Below are 23,186 nucleotides of genomic sequence, written 5' to 3'. Positions count from 1 at the left end.
CGCGTTTCTTTGCAGCAGCTTTCATGTGGACATTAAAGTAAGCATACCGAGTGTGGCGAAGGATAGGTGGGGAACACAGGAAGTAAGGTTCAGGCTTGAAGCCTGATTATGACTGGCTCAAGTTTAGACTTGGACAAACCAAGTTTTTCAACAAAAGCATAGTAAAAATCAAGTTTCAGAAAATGATGCTGGCAAACACTTTTCTCTCGCTCGGTACTACTCTCGGAGGGTGCACTAGGACAGGATTTGTCAAGGACTCAGTCCGAACTATACTGCCGTTGAAGTTTTGGGAAAAACGGGGTTCTCTGAAGGCGAAGTTAAAGCAAACATCCACTTATTACTTTAATCATTCAGCAAACGTTTACTAGGCGGCAAACTTAAGCCCAACTTTTCATTTTTAAACTTGAAGCCCATCCTCTCAGCCTCGCTACTGTTTCCTGTCCTAGTTCGGGAACCTTTGCACCGGAAAGCAGCCGCAGTAGCACCCGCTGGGTCGATCCCGCGCCGGGAGCGAGCTCAGGGGCTGACCCCGCCCACCGGAAGTCCCTGGAGGGGCGGGGCCTCGGCGAGCGCGCGTTTCTCGGCCCAAGGAGGCGCGTGCGTGCGTCCTTGCGTGCGTGCGCCTGGGAAAGAGTGGGCGGGGCTGAGGAGAGCGGCAGCCCCGCCCCGCCCCGCCCTTCGGAGTCCAGCCAGCCTCGCGCCTGCGAGCGGACCCGTGAGGGTTGCTCGGAGCTGCTGACGGATCTCGGGGACCGCAGCGCCCGGACGCCGGACACACTCTCCGGCCCGAGGACAAGGTTTGGGGGACAAGCATGCATTTTCGCACACTGGACTTTTTCTTACCGTTTTCCAAGTATTAGTGGTTTCCTGCAAGACGCACCTTCCCGAAATAGTGCGGTGCTTTAGCGTGACGTTCCTCCCGTCCCGTTTAATACATGCCAAGCGATGTATTAAACTTGGACCTTCTAAGCTACCCCGTTCTTGATCGCGCCAAGCTCTTCATAGGCTCGTTATACCGTGGCTCGTTAGCAGACAAACAAACAGCTATCCTAAGTCCTTTGAGGAAAACTGGCCCGCGCAGACTCCCCAGATGTCAATTCGAAGAATGTCGACCACCTTTTAGGTAACACGTAAGGTTTGACTCAGTTTAGATCTAGACTTGGGATTTGTAGATGCTTGGGAAGACACTGGGTTGAGTTTTTCCTTTATTACAAAACAAAAACTTTTCCCTTTGTTCCATGAAAATAGTTTTTTGTTCTTTGTTTTAAAGCAGCTCCAATGCATTCACGAATATCTGGAAAATACAAGAGAGCAAAAGAAAACGAAACGAAAACCACCCAGAGTTCCATTACCCAAACTGAACCAAAATTCATGTACGGGCCTATTGGGGCCTATTTCCACGTGAAATATTTCTTGTACTGCTGTATGGAATGTGATAGTTTGCTTTTCCATGTAACATGCCTATCAATTTTTTTTTTTTTTTTTTTTTTTGGCGGTACGCGGGCCTCTCACTGTTGCGGCCTCTCCCGTTGCGGAGCACAGGCTCCGGACGCACAGGCTCAGCGGCCATGGCTCACGGGCCCAGCCGCTCCGCGGCATGTGGGATCTTCCCAGACTGGGGCACGAACCCGCGTCCCCTGCATCGGCAGGCGGACTCTCAACCACTGCGCCACCAGGGAAGCCCCATGCCTATCACTTTTTACATAATTCTAGCTTTAGTAAATATCTTCGTAACTACACGATGGCCCTTTTCTTTGTTACTGGGTGTCCAGTAGGGTCAGTGTTACTCTGTTGTGTGTGACTCTGATGAGGCAGTGTCTCCAGTGGTGTTCAGAACGTGACCATTCAGGTCAGGAAGACCTGGGCTTCACCACGTGTTTAACCTTTGGAGCCTCACTTTACACCTCAGTAACGTGAGGGTAATAGTTCCCATCATGTCGGATTATTACAAGAATTAAATGAAATAATGAGTGAAAGTCCCTGGAGCATGTATTGATAAATACTAGCTATTTCTATAGGCAAGGTTTTTTTTTTTTTAGTTTGTTTCTTTTGTTCTGATTTTTTTGTTTAGTTCCAGATTTTGTATGTAGTTACATACAATTGCTACACTGGGTGTAAGGGGTTTTATACACAGCTTTTCATAATTTTATTACGTAAGTAACACATAAATTAGAAGCACTTTTTGCAGTAAGAAAAAATGAAAATTGTAATCCTACTCCCTGTAGATAATTATTATTCACATTTTATAATAGGGCTAGCTAGCCTTTCTCACTTTTTTATACTTGTATTCGTATATTAATGACATTTTAAAAACTGCAATTGCATTATGAACGCAGTCTCATAACGGGCCAAGAATAGCGAAGAGGCCAGTGTGGAGAGAGTGCAGTGATTACAGGAGTAGGAAGTAAAGCTGGAAAGGGAGTTTGTAGGATTTGGATTTCACTTAAAATTTATTGGACAGAGTAAGTGCAGGGTTGAAGAATGGCATAATTTATTTTAGAATGTTTTCTTGGCTGCTCCAAGGAGCTAGACAGCCGGGGACCTGGGGAGGAAAGGTGGAATCCAGTTAAGAGTGTAACTCAGTAATCCTGGTGAGTGGAGGTGGTGGCTTAGAACAGGGTGAAAGCGGGAAAAAGTGATTGAATTCTGGAAATATTTTGAAAGGACAAGCTGTAGAATTCACTGATCGATTGGATGTGGGGTGTGAGAGACGGTGACTTAAAGGTATTTTGGCTTGAGCAGATATAATGCAATTGCCACTTAGAGCAGATTTAATTGGTGGGGATTGGGGGCAAATGAAGAGTTCTGTTTCAGTCATATTATGATTTCAGAGTCTATTAGATGTCTAATTGTAAGTGGGGTCTTAAAGACTTCAATTATTGTTGTCCATTTTCCCCTTCATTTCTGTCAGTTTCTGCTACATGTATTTTGGTTCTTTGTTATTAGGTTCACGCATGTTTATAAACATTATATCCTATTGGATTGACACTTTTATCATTACAAAATGTCCCTCTTTTTCTGTAGTATTTTGTCTGACATTAGCACAGTCATTCCCACTTTCTGTGGTTGCTGCTTGCATGATTTTTACTATGAAATCAAGTATATCTCTGTAGACAGCATGTAGTTGGGTCTTGTTTTTTAAAATCTATTCTAATCTCTGCCTTTTGATTAGAGATTGTTTAATCCACTCACATTCAATGTTATTGACATAGTTGGATTTATGTCTATGATTTTACTTTTCTGTACGTCTCATGTCTTATTGTTCCTTTGTCCCTCCTTTACTGTCTTCTTTTGAATCAAGTGAATATTTTCTAATGTAGCAGTTTAATCTCTAAGTGATTTTTTTCCCACTATTTTAGTTATTTCCTTTGTGGTTGCTCTAGGGCTTACCACATACATCTTAACTTACCAGAATTAGCTCCAAATTTGTACTAACGTAATTCCAATGAAATTAAAAACCTTACTCCAGCATAGGTTTGTTCTATTTGCCTATTTTTTGTGGCATAATTATTATATATATATTGTATCTATAAATGTTACAAACCCAACAGTACCTTATTATGATGATTACTTTATATCTTTTAAGGAAACTGAGAGAAGAAAGGAAAGCAATACATATTTACAGTTGACCTTGAACAACACTGTGGATCCACTTATACGTGGGTTGTTTTCAATAAATACTGCAGTACTACGTGATCCGTGCTTGGTTGAATTCACGGGTGCAGTACCTTGGACATGGAGGGCCAGCTGTAAAGTTATAACACGTTTTCAACTGCGAGGGGGGTCAGTGCCCTTAATACCACGTTGCTCAAGGGTTGACTGTATAGCTTTTATTATGTATGGCCTTCTTATTTATCATTTCTGGTTCTCTTTATTTCTTGTTTTTATGGATCCAAGTTACCACCTGGAGTAATTTCTTTAGCTCAGTACAGCCTTGCTTCTACCCACCTCCTTTGTACTGCTGTGAGCAAATATGTTACATTTCTATTCTATACGTTATAGACCCAACAATACATTTTATTATTTATACACATAAAATGTATTGTTTTATACAATTGCTTTTTTTCACGTGTGCATCTTAAAAACAACTTTAGGGAGGTATGATTTGCATATCCTAAAATCACCCATTTTAGGTGCACACTTCAGTGATTCTTAGCAAATTTCCATAATTGTGAACCATCACCATAATCCAGTTTCAGAACATTTTCATCACCCCTGTGGTATTTCCTCATGCCCACTGGCAGTCACTCGCCATTCCCACCCCTGCTCCCAAGCGACCATTAATATACTTTCTTCCTCTATGGATTTGTGTTTTCTCGGCAATCATTGTATTTTTCTTTTTCAATTTTATAGTACATTCTCAATTTTGTACAACTACTACCTCTGTCTAGTCCCAAATATTTTCATCACTCCAGAATAAAACCTGTACCCAATAAGCTGTTTGTCCCCATTCCCCTATCCACCCAGCCCCTGGCAACCACCAGTCCGTATCCTGTTGCTATGGATTCATCTATTTTGGGTATTTTATCTATATGGAATAATATATTATGTGACCAGTTGTATCTGTCTTCTTTTGCTTGTTTTAGAGGTTGATTCACATTGTAGTATGTATCAGTACTTCATTTCTTTCTATGGAGGAATAATATTCGATTGTATGAATATATACAATTGTTTTTTAAATCTCTTAAGAGAAGAAACAAAAAGGCATTTATGCTGTCTTTTGTAATTACCTAATTACCAGTGCTGTTTGTTTTTATGTGTTGATTCAGATTACTGTCTGTGGTCACTTTCTTTTAGCCTAAAGAACTTCCTTTAGTATTTCTTGTCGGGTGGGACTTCCAGCAGCAAATTCTCAGTTCTTGTTTATCTGGAAGTTTCTTTATTTCATCTTCATTTTTGAAAGATAACTTTTTAGATATACTATTATTGGTTGACAGGTTTTTATTTGACCCTTTTTTTTAAATTTGTTTATTTTATTTTTGGCTGTGTTGGGTCTTCGTTGCTGCGTACAGGCTTTCTCTAGTTGTGGTGAAGGTGGGCTACTCTTCATTGCAGTGCGCAGGCTTCTCACCATGGTGGCCTCTCCCGTTGTGGAGCACGGGCTCTAGGCGCACGGGTCTCAATAGCTGTGGCACTTGGGCTCAGTAGTTGTGGCACGTGGGCTCAGTAGTTGTGGCTCACAGGCTCAGTAGTTGGGGCTCATGGGCTCTAGAGCGCAGGCTCAGTAGTTGTGACGCACAGGCCCAGTTGCTCTGCGGCATGTGGGATCCTCCCGGACCAGGCCTTGAACCCGTGTCCCCTGCATTGGCAGGCGGATTCTTAACCACTGCACCACCAGGGAAGCCTGTTTGACCCTTTTGAATATGTTATTACTCTGCCTCCTGCCTTCCATTGTTTCTGCTGAGAAACCTGCTGTTAATCTCATTGAGGTTAACTTTTTTTTGGGCCACACCGCATCTTAGTTCCCCAACCAGGGATCAAACCCGTGCCCGCTGCAATGGAATCTTGGAGTCCTAACCACTGAACCACCAGGGAAGTCCCAGTGTCCCCTTTAAATGATGAATTGTTTTTCTCTTGCTGCTTTGAAGATTTTCTCCTCGTGTTTGGCTTTCAGCAATTTTACTGTGATGTGTTTATATGTGGATTTCTTTTGCGTTTATTCTACTTGGAGTTCTTTGTTCTATGGCTTTTCCATAAATTTGGGAAGCTTCCAGCCATTATTTCTTCAAATATTTTTCTGCTCCTTTTCTTCTCTCTCTGGCCATCTCATTACATGTATGTTGGTGTGCTCTAGAGTGTCGCACAGTCCTAAGGCTCTGTTCATTCTTTCAAAAATTCTTTTTTCTCTCTGTTTTCTGATTGCATAATTTCTATTGATCTATTGTCAAGTTTACTAATTTTTTTTTTCTGCCAGTTCCAATCTACTGTTGAGCCCCTCTAATGAAGTTTTCATTTCAATTATTGTATTTTTCAACTCCGGAATTCCCACTTGTTTTTTAAAAATAAATTCTCTTTATTGATATTCTGTATTCGATGTGACATTGTCATCAGACCTTACTTCTTTAACCACGTTTCCTTTAGTTCTTTGAACATGTTTACAGGGGCAACTTTGAAAGCCACTGTTAAGTCCAGCATCTAGTTACTCTCACAGGCGTTTTCTATTGCCTGCTTTTTTCCCATGGTATGAGGTCATACTTTCCTGTTTCTTTGCATGCCTTGTAATCTTTTGCTGGAAGTTGGCATGTTTTAGCAACTCTGGTTACTGGTTTCCACCCTTCTCCAGTCTTGTTATTATTATATGCTTCTTCATTTGTTTAGTGACTCAGTTATTCTAGTGAAGTCTATTCCTTCCTCACCCCATGCTGTGTGAAGTCTCTGGTGTTGCTCCTGAGGGAGTGCAGCCTTGCGGACTTCTACAGTCGCTCTGGGATGACAGTGGTTTTGGAAAGGTTCCCTTTGCCTGTTTCTTGTACTGGCCACACCCCGGTGTGTTAAGCTCCACTAGGTGCTGGCTGACTGCTGTATTGTTTTCAACATTACCCTGGGGCATAAATTGGTCCACAGACTAAACCAATCAAATTCAGGGACATTTAACAGGATACTTTCTAAGGTCACTGTCTGAGATTTGACTGAGATCTGACTCAAGGTGGGTTCCTACCACCAGTCTCTATCCCTGGTTCTCTGTTACAAACGGCTGGCCTACAGTTTAACCTCCATATGCAATGATTCTACCAATCTCCTCCGGGTTGTCTTTCCCCACATCCTCCACTGTTCTGAGAGCATCTGGAAGCTCGAACTTCCCTCCTCTGTTGCAGATGAAGCCAGTTCCTTTGGGAGGAGATGACAAGCTGTCTGTTTTACAGCCTCCTGTAGCCTCCTGGCAAAGTCTCTGATCCAGGACTCTGGAGCTGGGAGTGGGGCAGCGACACGCCTCTCTCTGAGTGACACTGTGTTAGGGGCTGGGCGCTCGGCGGAAGGGGATGACGGTAGCCACAGGTCCTCTCCTTCTCCCAGTGCCTCTGCCTTGGGACCATAGCAAAGGCAGTCAGGGCCCCAGTATTCTCAGTGGTGCCACACTTGAGGTGTAAAGCCTTCAGTCCACAAACGGGAGCTGGGCAGAAGAAAGTCCTCTCCTCTTGGCTGCATCTCCTGGAACTTAGCCTGAGGAACAGGGAGCTGGGGGCAGAATGAGAAAGGCTGGCAGCTCCAGAAGATGGCCCTCTGCCTGGGAGCTGGGGGACAGGGAGCCCCGTGTTTTGGGTGACACCAGGCTGGGGTGGAGTTTCTGTCTCTCTGATTTGGGAGGGTGTGAAGGAGGGAGCAGGTGTTGGTTCAAATACCACAAACTCTCGCTGATTTTACCAAATTATAGTAGATTTTCTTTTTTTTTTTTAAAGATGTTGGGGGTAGGAGTTTATTTATTTTTGCTGTGTTGGGTCTTTGTTTCTGTGCGAGGGCTTTCTCTAGTTGTGGCGAGCGGGGGCCACTGTTCATCGCGGTGCGCGGGCTTCTCACTATCGCGGCCTCTCTTGTTGTGGAGCACAGGCTCCAGACGCGCGGGCTCAGTAGTTGTGGCTCACGGGCCTAGTTGCTCCGCGGCATGTGGGATCCTCCCAGACCAGGGCTCGAACCCGTGTCCCCTGCATTAGCAGGCAGATTCTCAACCACAGCGCCACCAGGGAAGCCCCTAGTAGATTTTCTTGAATGAGTGTTTCTTCATTTGCTGCATGCCCTTAGGATAATTTCCAGAGACTATAAGTGATTGTTTTAAATACCTTTTATCAGGTTTGCTGGGGAGTGGGTTCATGGAACTCCTCACACTGCAATGCCAGTTAAATGTCTAATTGTAGATGTGAAGTAGGCAGTGGATAGACAGGTCTGGAGTTCAAGGGTGAAAGTAGAGCCGGAGATAGACGTTCTGGAGACGTGGCGTGTGCATGCATTTTAAGAATGAGATTGACCAAGCTCACTTAGGTTCTGGGCAAGAAGGTAGATGGAGAAGAGTGTCGGCAAGGTTTTAAAGGCCATGCTTATTTAGGGTGATTGGCAGTAAGCGTTATCACTTAGGTGCCATTAGAGAAAAAACGTTAAGTTCACATAAAGAGTTAGGAGACATTTAACAATTTCCTTAACTGCTCTGCAGCTAAGTAATAGCGTGTGGCCTTGAGTGAGTTGTATAATCTCAGTTTCCTCGACTAAAATGAAGGAGTGGAGCTAGGTGATGATGAGAGCCTCATTGTACCTTCCAACTGCAGCCTATTATTCTTTAAAATTGGATAACTACACATTCTTGCTTTCTCAAATTCCAGGTACTTATATAAATTCCTGTACTCAGTGCTGGCAAGAGTTTGGTAAAATGGGCTTGCTTGTACACTGCTGGCGGGAATGAATTTAGTAACGTGCTTCAAGATCCTTACAAATGTCAATGCCATTTGCCCCAGTAACTCCTCTTTCAGGGCTTCCCTGGTGGTCCAGTGGCTAAGACTCCACGCTCCCAATGCAGGGGGCCCAGGTTCGATCCCTGGTCAGAGAATTAGATCCCACATGCCACAACTAAGAGTTCACATGCCGCAACTAAAAAAAAAAAAAAAAAAAAGATGCCACATGTTGCAGTTAAGACCCGGCATAGCCAAATAAATAAATAAATACCAGGCCAAAAAAATCTCCCTCAACTTTACATTTTGTTACAAAGTACTCTATCAGATGCGCTCCAGACTTTTTAATATTCACTGTAGGTCTTTACGTGACTGATCAAACTAGAATTTTGATGTATATGTCACTTCTCAGTGACTTCAGAACCTTTTTGAAGTTTAGGGAAAGATGATTTAATTTTTCAGATAAAATTACCTTCTAAGATCTAGGTAAGATCTGCCTAGAAGTCAAAACATTTTGTATTAAAAAATTTTTTTTTACGTTGCAGTTGCAAGCACAGCAATTTGTGCAGTAGCTCTCTGTATGCTATGTTCTTCAGTAAGTGAATGGATAAACAAACCGTTGTACATCAGTACAATAGAATACTATTCCAGGATAGTGAGAAATGAACTATCGTGCCACAAAAAGACATGGAGGGTTCTTAAATGCACGTAGCTAAGTAAAAGAAGTCTGAAAAGGCTGAATAGTGTATGATTCCAGCTATATGACGTTCTGTAAAAGGCAAAACTATGGAGACAGTGGTTGCCAGGGGCCCAAGGGGAGGGAGAGATGAACAGGATGAACACAGAGGATTTTACGAGAGTGATACTATAATGGTGGATACGTGTCATTGTACATTTGTCCGAACCCATAGAACACACAACACCAAAAGTGAACCCTAAAGTAAACTGTGCACTTTAGTTAATAATGTATCAACATTGGTCCATTAATTGTAATGAATGTGGCACACCTATTTAGGACATTAATAGTAGGGGAAACTGAGATGGGGAGAGAGGAGTATACGATAACATTCTGTACTCTCTGCTCCGTTGTATGTAAACCTAAAACTCTAATAAAGTCTAGTTCTTAAAAAGCTCAGCTGTCAATTTGTGAGGTACACCTCTGTATGTTTTGAGTGTGTGGGGGAGGTGTCTTTGTGTACGGGGTGGAGTCACAGATAACTAGATGTCATTTCAGCAACATTTTCCCCTCCACATTTACAATAGATTGGTTTTTTGGTTTTTTTTTGCAGTACGCGGGCCTCTCACTGTTGTGGCCTCTCCCGTTGCGGAGCACAGGCTCCGGACGCGCAGGCTCAGCGGCCATGGCTCATGGGCCCAGCCGCTCCACGGCATGTGGGATCTTCCCGGACCGGGGCACGAACCCGTGTCCCCTGCATCGGCAGGCGGACTCTCAACCGCTGCGCCACCAGGGAAGCCCCACAATAGATTGTTTTTAAAATTGTGTGCCTTGTAGTGAAAATTTAACAGCCAACTGTATGTCAGTCATATCTCAATAAAACTGGGGGAAAAAAGGATTTAACACCAGCCTTTTAAAATGCCTTCTTATACGTTCTTTTCTCTTTTTTTTTTTTCTATTCATAGGTAGGTCTGTGTTGTTAAATTAATGAATCTGAATTTACATTCCAGTACGTTTCCTGTGATCCTGACATTTACCAGAGGAAAGCATTATGTCCAAATCCTTTTTCCTAGGGTTCCTAGGGGAAGACTTTGAAGCTCAAGTTGCAAGCTTGGGAGAAATACTTTCCTTAGAGACGTGTGGGTGCAAGGTTTGCCAGGTCACGAGCAACACAAAGGACGCCTCCGGAGCCACGTCTTAATTTCCTGTTGAATGATAGGTGGCAGTACGGTTTTGAACCAGAAATGAAAATCGACTCAGATGAAAACTTCAAGTTTTAGAATGCAGATTAGTCAGAAAACAAACAGAATCTGGAAACGATGCCTCTTCTGTTACCAACGTACGTGCTCCCAGACCTAAATTCTGTGTCAGGTCCTAACCCCGGGTGGTCACAGCGACAGTCTTCATGGGCCCGTGAATCACACTGAAGAAGCTGGACAGTTCCTGCTCATGGGCCTTTCTCTCCTGTGGCTGATGTCCTCTGAGCTAAAATCAGGTAGGTAACATAGAAAGACCCGGCCTGAGTGCTTTAGAGCTGTTGGCTTATGCTGCATTTCTACTATACAATCTCAGAACCTGGGGAGAATTCAGTGTCCAAAGTTGTTTCAAAATGAGAACTGATAAAAGTCAGAAAAGAAGGAAGAAACGACAATCGAGCTTACCTCTTAAAATGCTGTGATGAAAGAAGCCTTCTGTGTAGCCTATTTTAGACCACAGTTGTACTAACTTATGTTGTAAATGTCAATAGAGACCTTTCGGATTTACACGTTTCCATTGTAACTGAGATCTAAGTAGAACTTAATGGGAAGACAATTTTCACAGTTTTTCACATGCTGCGAAAAGTAATCATCAGCGCTTGATAGGGAAAAAGTTTTCTTGACACAAAGTGATCGGGGGAAACATAGGAATCAGTCATCACAGAAAGGAGTCAGTCATCAGTGTTTTTTAAATTGTCCATAGTGTTTGGCTTTCTGTGAAGCTGAACATGTTAGAAATCTCAGGAGACTTCTCGTTATGATAACTTAAGTCTCTGAACAGTCATTTTTCTGGAAAGTTTAGAGCATTTCTTTTTGGCTGTTGCTGTTCTTATTCACTCAGATGAAATTCAGAAAATCGTATTTTGGATGTGAACAGTCACGGCGCCTGTGTTTCCTAGTGCAGCTGGTTACTATTAGCCCTTTGCAGCTTGCAAAATTTCAGGCAGTTTGATATAATTCAGTATAATCAAAGAGTGTTGGAATAGAAAATGGTTTTCTAGTATATGCATTATATTGTCTCCTCTTAATGTCTGTTTGAATATATGTCCATAATTTTGAAGAGTTAAAAACTTTTCTACGTATCTTGACAAGCCTGCAGTCTATTAGCCATGAGGGCACAGTGGTGAAGAATACAGTTTGGTGCCACTGCCTTGATGGGTACTAGGGTGCCAGCAGTTTTACCACCTTTGATTTTGTACCATCAGTACAGCATCGACACAGCCAAAAACGCAGACAGCATCTCAGTGTTGTTATGAAAGTAGTTTTGACATTGTAGACCCTATGAAAGGCGTCTGGAAACCCCCAATGATTTGTGGACCATACTTGGAGAACTGCGACGGTAGTTAGAAAAGTTAGTTAAATAGACAGAATAGGGAGGGATGACACCGTGCATCGGCTGACACTGCCAGGGGAGGGTTCCAGCCCCCGGAGGGCAGCGAAACTCATCACTGGTATCAGAGTCGCCAAGGAAAACACAGCGCGGGCTAGCGCTGGATGGACCAACACTTTTACTCGTGTGGAGAAGAGACAGAGGAAGATCAGCTCCAGTAAACAGTGTGTGTTGCTCTCCCACGGCCAACAGTTCCCCACCCCAGCCGAGGCAGGACGAACGGCCTGCACGCATCTCTCTTGTGCTGCAGCAGAAGGACCCGGTCCCTCCCCGAGGAGTCTGAAATACTGAAAAGTCTGCGGGTTATCCAGACACCCACTGGAGCGGAGCAAAGGAGCCCACAGTGAGCCTGAAACGGGGAAATACATCCCACACAAGGCCGTAAAAGACCAGGCTGTGTGGGCTCTTTCCCTTGGTGAGGAAGTATCCAGGGAGCGAGCGAGGTCGAAGGGCCTTGCTTGGGCAGGAGATTGCCTTTCCCGGCAATTACGTGTGATCTGTTCCCACTCCAGTCTTACCTACTGCTTCTCTTTATCTAACCTCATCCAGTTGCTTTCCTTCCTTTTTTTGGTCAAATTATTTTGCCTTCATGTGTTCTGTAATGTTTTCTCGTTGAAAATTATTATAAAATTTAATCGTGGGGTTCCCTGGTGGCACAGTGGTTGAGAGTCCGCCTGCCGATGCAGGGGACACGGGTTCGTGCCCCGGTCCGGGAAGATCCCACATGCCGCGGAGCGGCTGGGCCCGTGAGCCATGGCCACTGAGCCTGCGCGTCCGGAGCCTGTGCTCCGCAACGGGAGAGGCCACAACAGTGAGAGACCCGCGTACCGAAAAAAAAAAAAAATTAATCGTATAGATGTTTGCTTTTAAAAATTAATAGTGAAGGAAATGAGGCCTCATTTAAAAATTATAACCAACTAGCAGTCAATCCAAAGTAGTAAGTAAGTGCTGGATAGCTACCTATTACAAGTGTCCTCAAGACTGAAGAAAGGATAAAATCAAAACTTCTGGGACTCATGCCATCTTCATATGTGGGGGGCATGTCGTCGCTTCCAGTCACTGCCCCCTCCTCTTATTTTCTGCCTACTTAGAGCCTTTCGCCACTTTCACAAACTATTTGGCATAAACAATGCTGAATCCTGCCTACTTTGGGTGCTTGTTAAACTGATGACCGACTTCCTGCTGTCGATAGGATTATCAATAGAGAATGTAAAAGGCAGAGACATCCGCTACAGAATTGGATTATTTCTCCACTATTTCTACATGGGGAATATTCCTGTGTTTTTCTCATTCCTGAAAGAGACAACGGCTACTAGACTCGCCCTTTTCACTTCACTGGAGGGACGTTCTCACCTCTCTTGAGGGTACCTCTGGTGTACCCTGCTAGAAGGAAGTCACCTGTTTCCTCTGGTCGGTGGGCACTGCCTCAAGTTATAAGTTCTAGGTAGTATTCTGGGGAGAATTTGAATTGCTTTGGATTAACTGTCCTAATGTGTAAGAATGGCTTGTAAACTCTGAAATGGTATACACTGGAGAGATGCCAGCGAGACGATTTCTAATTTTTGACTACACGTAAGTTCATTCATCTTGCCAGGGACGAAACTTACAGATGTCAGATTATAAATATTGCTGCGACAAGAAACCATCTATAGACTATCTGAAACATTCTGCTGCCTTACTCATCTTATTTGGATAACATGAGTGGTTTCCCTAAATACACAAGTCATGTGAAAAGTACTTTGCAATCTGTAAGTGTATGTACAAATAATAGTTACTGGAAGGTAATAAAGTAAGAGGAAGACATGAGAACAAGGGTGAAACACTTGCAAGAAAGAGGAGGCTGCCTAACACACAGACATGAGGGTGATGTGACTATGCAAGGGGACTTTGATCTTCAAGACAGGATTTCCATCTTTCAGTGTTGCTCCCTTTTATAAACTGTAACTTGGTTCTTGTGCTTTTTTCATCCATACAGGACTTAGTTTTGATAGGATATATATGAATCTGTAAATATATAGGTACAGATTTATATTGTATCTGTACTAACTACAATTCATAGAGTTAAATGAGTATTTCTGATTGGTTTTCATTATCATTTTGAAGATTACAGATCCTCTAAATATACTATATATATTCCTGAGCTTTTTTTTTTGACAGATAAAAATTTGCCTGAGATTCCCAAGCATCTCAATGCCCATACCCACAATTCCTACTCACATTTGTCCAATGAATGTGAAGAAAACGAAACAAAATAACGACAGCAACAAGATTGCATCAATATGCAAGTGACTTGCTGTTAATAGGTAAACTAGAAACCATGGAAAACTATAAAGTGAAAAATAAGTTATCTATGATCCTACCACCAAGAAACAGTCCCTATATTAACATTTTGATATTTCCTTCCAGTCCCTCTTTTTCTGGCTTTTTCCTTAAAAACAGTGTTTTGGGTTTTTTTAGATCTAAAGTGACACGTAGGTTGTTTTTAGTCAGTTAAGATTTAGGTAGAACCAGTGAAGGAGGGCAAAACTTAATGGATGAAATAAAAAAGCTTTAAAACTTTTTAATTAAAATATTCTGTATTACTATTTAAAAAACAGACCTTGAATTTAGACATAGAAGTACAGAACCACACTCCCCCCAACCGTATACTTTCTTGCCTTTTAATCAGTGTACTTTATGAATATACCGACAACATCCTGAGGTGTATGAAAATACAGAAACTCAGACCCTGCTACAGTTGATCCTCTGTGTCTGCAGGTTCTGCATCCATGAAGATTCAACAATATTTGGGGGGGAAATTCCAGAATGTTCCAAAAAGCCATACTTGAATTTGCTGCACATTGGCAACTATTTACAAAGCCTTTACATTGTGTTAGGTATTATAAGTAATTTAGAGACGATTTAAAGTATACTGGAGGATGTGCATAGGTTATATGCAAATACCATGCCATTTTATATAAGTTACTTGAGCTTCCATGGATTTTGGTATCTGAGGGGGCCCTGGAACCAATCCCCTGCAGATACCAAGGGACGGTTATAATTATTTTTCACTTTATTGCTACTAACATATTTTAGAAGGTTTTGACATACTATAATAGTTGTTTTTCAGCTATTCATAAACATATTTTACACAATAATATGTGTCTTTCACAGAAGCTTTCAGTTTACTTCTTGGTGTTCTCATAACATTCTTCAACCCTTTCTATATAATTTTTTGTTTGGATTAGCTCCTCTCTTTGGAAAACCTTGCAACAGAAGGAGGATGGACCCCACCCAGAAACTGGTTCTGATGTTGAGACGGATGACACCACCATCACGCCAAGTGGGTATGGAAAAGCTTATTTACTGAAACTGTCTATAAAACAGAAAATCAGGGACATAGAAAATAGACTGGTGGTTGCCAAGGGGGAGGGGGTGGGGGAGGGTAGGAGTGGGAGTTTAGGATTAGCAGATGCAAACTGGTATATATAGAATGGATAAACAAGGTTCTACTGTATAGCACAAGCAACTATATTCAATATCCTGCGATAAACCATAATGAACAAGACTATGAGAAAGAATGTATATATATATATATATATATGCGCATAACTGAGTCACTTTGCTATACAGCAGTAATTAACACAACATTGTAACTATACTTCAGTAAAAAATAAATTAAAAAAAAGTTTATTTACATAGTCAGGTTTTCTGGGGCGAGCTGCCGCTGGCTCCCAGCCTGGTTTGAAAGTGGCTCAAGAGAGCAGGGGAGGGCGACTGCCTTGGTTTGGCGTAGGGTCCCCACGACCCAGCCTGGGCTTGTGTGGTTTGAACTTGCACCAAAGTAGGAGCCTTCGATGCTCTCATCAGCTTGCTCAGATGTGGGGCACAGGGGAGGGATATGGGAGGGGGGCTTGGACACTGTCTGTAGTCAAACATGGAAATTGGAATCAGACTGTGTATGCCAAATCTACCTTCCTGACCATTTGTGTAAATAGTTTTGAGGAATCTATTTTCTGTAGCATAGTTTAGGAGAATGATACCAATGTAATAGTGATGGTAGCTGACATGTATACTTACTGTGTGCCAGACACTGTAATCACTGCTTTACACATATTAGTTCATTTAATCTTATAATCAGTCTATGCAGTAGGCAATAGTATCTTCATTCTACAGATGAAAAATCTGCAAACAGAGAGGTTAGGTGATTTTCCTAAGCTCACATAGCTAGTGAGTGGCAGAGACGGGATTTGAAAACAAGTAAAAACAAATTACCTTTAATTCTTTTTTCTTTCTGATTGTTTGCACTGGCCTCCAATATTCCATGTTAATTAAAAAGATTTTAAGAATAATAAACTTTGAATCACTTCCAATTTGTCTGTGTGAATTCGAGCAAATTTTGGGTCCTGGGAAATGCTCTTCCAAGGGAACATGTATTTCTGCTTCTTTAATTTAAAAACTTTGCAACATACCATTCCTACTGAATGATCCCGCACAGTTATAATTTTGTCCCTTTTTCATTGTGTTAGGATATTATATACATCTCTCTATTTTTTTAATAAAGTTAGATTTCAGAAAACATGAAAGAGGGAATACAGCTGCCCACATCTTTAATTAATTTGTACTGTCCTTGAGTTGGTAATTTATGGAGGAAAAAACTGGTACAGACTTTTATCTTCTTAGTGATGTGACTTTTTCTCACTAATCTCCTTAACGATTTTTTTTCTGCTCTTTTAAATGTTTAGCTAATTGCTATCTAAATATCACTCGTGGGAAGTTTGTTACTTTTAGCTCTGGGACTTAAGATACAATATTTGGTTAGAAAGGTGGTTGATAATAGTTTTTAGGTAAATACATATCTAGTAGAGACTTTTAAAATAATAATTTAACTTTTCTAAACTTTGTATAAAAATAAATCCAATCATGAAGTGCTTTGAGAACTTAAAAAGCATTACTGAATACAGCTGACTGCTTTTAGGAGAGCATCTTATTTTAACTGTTCAGGCTACTTTGAGACATTTTTTATTTCAATGCCCTTCTAAAGTCAATATTAACTATATGCGACTAATTGCATTTTTCTTGAAATCTGTTATAAAACAATTTCTTGCATAGGAAATGTACTTTCAGTAAAGGGAACAGTTTTTTTCTTTGATGTTTTGTTTTAGACATTGAGTGGTTTTAGCTTGTCCGGGGGATTTTTTTCATTATGGTGTGAGATAAGAGTCAAGAGTCCTTTTTTCTTTTTAAAGTCTATCACATGGATTTCCAGTTGTTCCAACACCATTAAGCTACCTTTGTCTTTGTGCTGAGAAATCAAATGGCCGTATATGCATGGGTATAGTTTTGAACTGCCTGTTCTTTTCCATCGGTCAACATTTCTATTCCTACACCAATTCTGCACTGCCTTAATTACTGTATCTTTGCAGCAAGTTTTGACATTAGGTGGTATAAGATGTCCAACTTTGTTATTTTTCAAAATTGCTTGGCTATTCTAGGTCCTTTCCATTTCCACTCCCACATAAATTTTAGAATCTGTCAATTTTTACTTGTCTGAGAAACTGTTTACTTCTCCTTCCCTTTTTTAAAAGAGTTTTTAAAAATTGTGGTAAAATATACGTACCTTTTATCATCTTAACTGTTCATAAGTGTAAATTCAGTGGCGTCACTTACATCCACAGTCCTGTGTACTCATCCCCACTATCTGCACCCAACATAGACTCTGTCATCATCCCCAACATAGACTCTCTTCCCAGGAAATACCAACTCCTCCTTTTCTCCTCCCCACCCCCCTGGCAACCTCTCTTCTGATCTGTGTCTGTGAATTGCCTATTCTAGCTACCTCGTCTCAATGGAATCATACAGTATCTGTCCTTCTGTGTCTGGCTTATATCACTTAGTGAGACCTCATGGATATCTTCAAGGTCCATCCATGTTGTAGCATATATAAGCATTTAATTCCTTTTTATGGCTGAATAGTATCCCTTTGTGTAATATATACACCACACTTTGTTTATCCATTCGTTTGTCGATGGACACGGTTGTTTCCACCATTGAGAATAGTGCTGCTGTGAACATGGGTGTGGAGATGCCTGTTTGAATCCCTGCTTTCAATCGTTTTGGATATACAGTTGACCCTTGAATGCAGGAGTTAGGGGTGCTGACCCTCCTACAGTTGAAAATCAGCATCTGACTTTTATTTTTTTTTAAATAGGTGCAAAGTTTATTTTATATTTTTCAATATATTATTTTTTTTAATATTTTATTTTATATTGGAGTATAGCCGATTAACAATGTTGTGATAGTTTCAGGTGCACAGCAAAGGGACTCAGCCATAAATATACATGTATCCATTCTCTCCCTAACTCCCCTCCCATCTATTTTTTAAAAAATATTTATTTATTTATTTGGCTGCGTTGGGTCTTAGTTGCAACATGCGGGCTCTTTGTTGGGGCGTGCGGGCTTCTCTCTAGTTGTGGCTCCCGGGCTCTAGCGCGCATGGGCTTAGTTGCCCAGCGGCACGTGGGATCTTAGTTCCCCAACCAGGGAGCAAACCTGCGTCCCCTGCATTGGAAGGCGGATTCTTAACCACTGGACCACCAGGGAAGTCCCAGCTTCTAACTTTATAGTCAGCTCTCCATATGAGTGATTCTATATCCTTGAATTCGACCAACGATGGATCGTGTAGTACTGTAGTATGTATTTATCGAAAAAAATAAATTTCAATTTATTATACTCCACACGTAAGTGGACCCTTGCAGTTCAAACCTGTGTTGTTCAAGGGTCAACTGTATACCTAGGAGCAGCATTCCTGGGTCATATGGTAATTCTATGTTTAATTTTTTGTGGAACTGCCAAGCAATTTTCACAATGACTGCACCTTTTTCCTTCATTTTTTTTTTGGTAGCACCGCATCTTAGTTGCAACAGGCAGACTCCTTAGTTGCAGCACGTCCTTCGCTTTTTTTTTCTTAAAGCTAGATTTATTCTATTTTAAATGCTATCCTTTATTATATTCCGTACTTCTTATTTTATTTTTTATTTTATTTTTTTACATCTTTACTGGAGTATATTTGCTTTACAATGGTGTGTTAGTTTCTGCTTTATAACAAAGAGAATCAGTTATACATATACATATGTTCCCATATCTCTTCCCTCTTGCGTCTCCCTCCCTCCCACCCTCCCTATCCCACCCCTCTAGGTGGTCACAAAGCACCGAACTGATCTCCCTGTGCTATGCGGCTGCTTCCCACTAGCTATCTATTTGACGTTTGGTAGTGTATTGCATGTCTTTCTTTCTCTCTCCCACCCTCCCTCCCTCCCTTCCTTTCTCCCTCTGAGGCTTGCGGGATCTTAGTTCCCCGACTATCTGGGATCGAACCCGCCACGCCTGCAGTGGAAGCTCGGAGTCCTAACCACTGGACCTCCAGGGAATTCCCTTGCATGTCTTTCTTGTTTAAACCTAGCAAACTCCACTTAGTTGTAGGATAACTTGTCATATTAAGCAAAATTAAATTCTAGCATAAAAGTAAATAGAACAGAGAAAAGTCAGACTATTTTAGGTTTGAAAGGGTGGGTAATTACAATGGACATAAGAAGCTAATTTAATTTGTCTAACTAATCCTTTAAAGAAATTTGGAAAAAAGAAGAAAGGGAAAATAAAACAAAACAAGTCTTGTCACCCCAAATTCTAACCTTAATGCTCTGTCTTCTCCAGTGTCTTTTTACGTACTTAGCTTGGCACCCACACCCAAGGGCACGCACTGGACCTGCTTCTCTCCCAAACTCAGTAATTCAAACACCCTCTCCCAACCACAACCGCTATGAGCATTTTCAGTCTCAGTGTGATCAGTGGGAGAAACCACTGACTTCTCCGTTTCCTCTTTCCTTTCTGCTCCTCTCCTGCCTGGTGTAGATTCCATGTTACATTATTTCATTTGCTCTTTCTTGATTATGTGGGCCACTCCCTTTTCTCTCTGTCTTTCCCAGCTCCCATCTCCTAAAATCCTCACCCAGAAGAAACTTTGTAATTACCATCCCTGGTAGTTACATTCTGGGTTGGTGCTTTTTTTTCCTGCAACACTTAAAATATTTCATTCCACTGTTTTCATGCTTGCATGGTTTCTGGTGAGAAATCTGATATAATTCATATCCTTATTTTGCTATGGGTAAAGTGTTCTTTTTCTCTGGCTTCTTTCAAGATGTTTTCTTTGTCTTTGATCTTCTGCAGTTTGAATATGATATGCCGAGGTGTTTTGGTATTTATCCTGCCTCCTGTTGTCTGCGATTCCTGGATCTGTGGTTTGGTGTATGTCATTGATTTTGGAAAAGTGTCAGCTGTTATGACTTTGAATATTTCTTCTGTTCCTTCTTCTCTTTCTTTTCTTCCTGGCAGTTCCGTTACACTACGTTATACCTTTTGCAGTGGTCTCATATTTTGTGGATATTCTATTTCATTTTTTTCCATTCCTTTTTCTCCTTGCATTTTAGTTTTTTAAGTTTCTATTGATTGGTTTTCAACCTCTGATTCTTTCCTTGTCCATTCTGTCTACAGGCCCATCCATTCTTCACTTCTGTTACAGTGTTTTTGATTTCTAGACTTTCTTTTTGATTCTTTCTTAGTGTTTCCATCTTCCTACATACACTACCTATCCTTACATGTTGTCTACTTTTCTCATTATTAGCGTATTAATCATAGTTATTTAAAATTCTTTTTTTTTTGTTGTTGTTGTTGTTGTTGTACGCGGGCCTCTCACTGCTGTGGCCTCTCCCGTTGCGGAGCACAGGCTCCGGACGCGCAGGCTCAGCGGCCATGGCTCACGGGCCTAGCTGCTCCGCGGCATGTGGGATCTTCCAGGATTGGGGCATGAACCGGTGTGCCCTGCATCGGCAGGCGGACTCTCAACCACTGCGCCACCAGGGAAGCCCTATTTAAAATTCTTGATCTAATAATTCCAAATTTCCTGCCATATCTGAGTTGGCTTCTGATGCGTGCTTTACCTCCTCACGCTGCATTTTTTCCTTTCAGCATGCCTTAAAATTTTTTGTTGAAAGCTATATATGATGAAATGAGATAGATATGCCTTTAATGAGATTTTATGTTTATCTGGCTTAGAGTTAGGCTGTGTTTACTGTTGGCTGCAGCTGTGGTGTCAGAGGTTAAAATCTCCTCTAGTGGCCTCGTTTTTGTGTCCCCTATTGTCTCCGGTATTCCTAGAGACTCCTTAAAGAAGTTCTGACGCTTGCTGTTAATTTAGCTGTAATCCCCTGGGATTATAGAGGAGCTCTGTTGATTTTGTGGTAAGGTATGTGGGGGGAGAAGCAATCTATTGTCCGTATTTGCCTTTGCCCACTTTGAAGGCTACAGGAGGACGGAGCTGTTTCCCTGCCCTTTGGCCAGTTAGGCGAAGGTAGAACCCCAGCCAGTAGGCTCTGGTAAAACAGTTTCCCTTGTTAACAAGAACAGAATACTCTGGGTGCACTTTTATGTGGTTCATTTCCCAATCCCCTCCTGGAAGCACAAAAGGATTTTTGTCTGACCTTTTCAGTGGTAGGATTCCAGGAGGTAAAACTCATGTAAGTATGGGATCCCCCCGCCCCAAGAGTGGGCTCTCTTAGGATATTTTAACTCTCAAGCTTCTCCGCACTAAGCCTCCAGCAATTCATCAATTAGAGTTTAAAGTGTTCTTTCCAGTACTGGCACCAGCTGCCAGCTTCTGCTCCTAGGTATTTGTTCCCAGTAAGTGGTGATTCTTTGTATCTCAGATTCTTTGTATCCTGTCTGTTTCCCCAGCTTTGGGGGCAGCAGTTTTCCCTGTGACCTCAATTCTCTGATGTATCAAAGAAGAATTAGTGATTTTCAGTTTGTTTAGACTTTTTCTTGTAAGAATGGAAGTGACAACGTAAAACCATTTTACATGTCAGCCCAGAAACCACAGAAGTGTGCTTGTTGATTTTTCAAAAGATCCTGCTATGATATTGATTGGAATTTGTGCTGAATCTGTAGTTCAGTTTAGAAAGAATTAACATGTTAACAATATTGAGTCTTTTGATCCATGAACATTGTATACATCTCCATTTATTTAGATATTTAAAAATTTCTCTGAGCAGCATTTTCTAGTTTTCAGTATATAGGTCTTAACACATATTTTGTTAAATTTATCCTTACATGTTTCACATTTCTTGCTGCCATGGTATCTGTTCAATGTCAATTGTCATTTGTTTACTGCTATATATAGAATATAAATAATTTTTGTATATTGACTATGTATCTCACAACTTTGTTAAACTCGTTATTTCTAGTGGTTTTTGTGCAGATCTGTTAGGATTCCTTATATATACATATATATATATATTTGCGGTACGCAGTCCTCTCACTGTCGTGGCCTCTCCCGTTGCAGAGCACAGGCTCCGGACGCGCAGACTCAGTGGCCATGGTTCACAGGCCCAGCCGCTCCACGGCATGTGGGATCTTCCCAGACCGGGGCACGAACCCGTGTCCCCTGCATCGGCAGGCGGACTCTCAACCACTGCGCCATCAGGGAAGCCCACGATTTCTTATATATTAATCACTTGTTTGCAAATAAAGACACTTTAACGTCTTCCTTTCCAAGTCATATGATTTCTTAAAATTAATAGATGTTATTTTCCCTTAGCTTTGGTTTTTTCCTTTTCTTTTGGCTGCATGGCATGCATGATCTTAGTTCACTGACCGGGGATCAAACCCATGCCCCTGCAGTGGAAGCATGGTGTCTTAACCATTGGACCACCAGGGAAATCCAATAGATGTTAATTTTTAGAACAGTTTTAAATTTACAGAAAAATTGAATAGGCAGTACAAAGGGTTTCTATATTCTTCTCCTACCTCCACCCCTGCAATTTCTGCTGTTAACATCTTGCATTAGTGTGGTACATTTGTTATAATTAATAAATCAATATCGATACATTATTATTAACTGAGGTCCATAGTTCAATTAAGGTTCACTCTTTAAAATACACTTTTGTTTTTGGCTGCACCACAAATCATGTGGGATCTTAGCTCCCCAACCAGGGATTGAATCCATGCCCCCTGCATTGGAAGTCTTAACCACTGGACTACCAGGGAAGTCCCAAGATTCACTATTGCATCTTACAGTTCTATGGGTTTTGACAAATGTATAATATAATGTCATGCATCCACTATTACAGTATCATACAGAATAGTGTCATTGCCCTAAAAATCTCCCGTGCTCCACCCATTCATCCCTCCTTTCCTCCCCCTGAATCCCTGACAACCACTGATCTTTTTACTGTTTCCATAATTTTGTCTTTTCTGAATATCATATACCTGGAATTATACAGTACGTAGTCTTTTCAGATTTGCTTCTTTTGTTTAGCAATATGTATTTACATTTCCTATGTGTCTTTTTAGGGGGAGGGGGTGCTTGATAATTCATTTATTTTTGTTGCTGAATAAAATTCCTTTGTCTGAATATACCACAGTTTATCCATTCACTTATTGAGCTAGGCTTCCTC

General features: G+C 41.5%; 1 long non-coding RNA gene across 1 annotated transcript; it reads left to right on the top strand.

Moving 5' to 3' along the window:
* The first annotated feature begins 688 nt into the window (after window positions 1–688).
* On the top strand, window positions 689–22,264 carry LOC138414193 (uncharacterized). The gene is made up of 3 exons (XR_011246630.1): window positions 689–797; window positions 14,925–15,023; window positions 22,073–22,264. It is a non-coding gene; the product is annotated as an uncharacterized lncRNA (long non-coding RNA).
* The last annotated feature ends 922 nt before the right edge of the window (window positions 22,265–23,186 follow it).

This window comes from Delphinus delphis, chromosome 10 (assembly GCF_949987515.2).
Source record: "Delphinus delphis chromosome 10, mDelDel1.2, whole genome shotgun sequence".
NCBI lineage: Eukaryota > Metazoa > Chordata > Mammalia > Artiodactyla > Delphinidae > Delphinus > Delphinus delphis.
The sequence above is the reverse complement of the archived record's forward strand: the minus strand, read 5'-3'. Positions and strand labels throughout refer to the sequence as shown.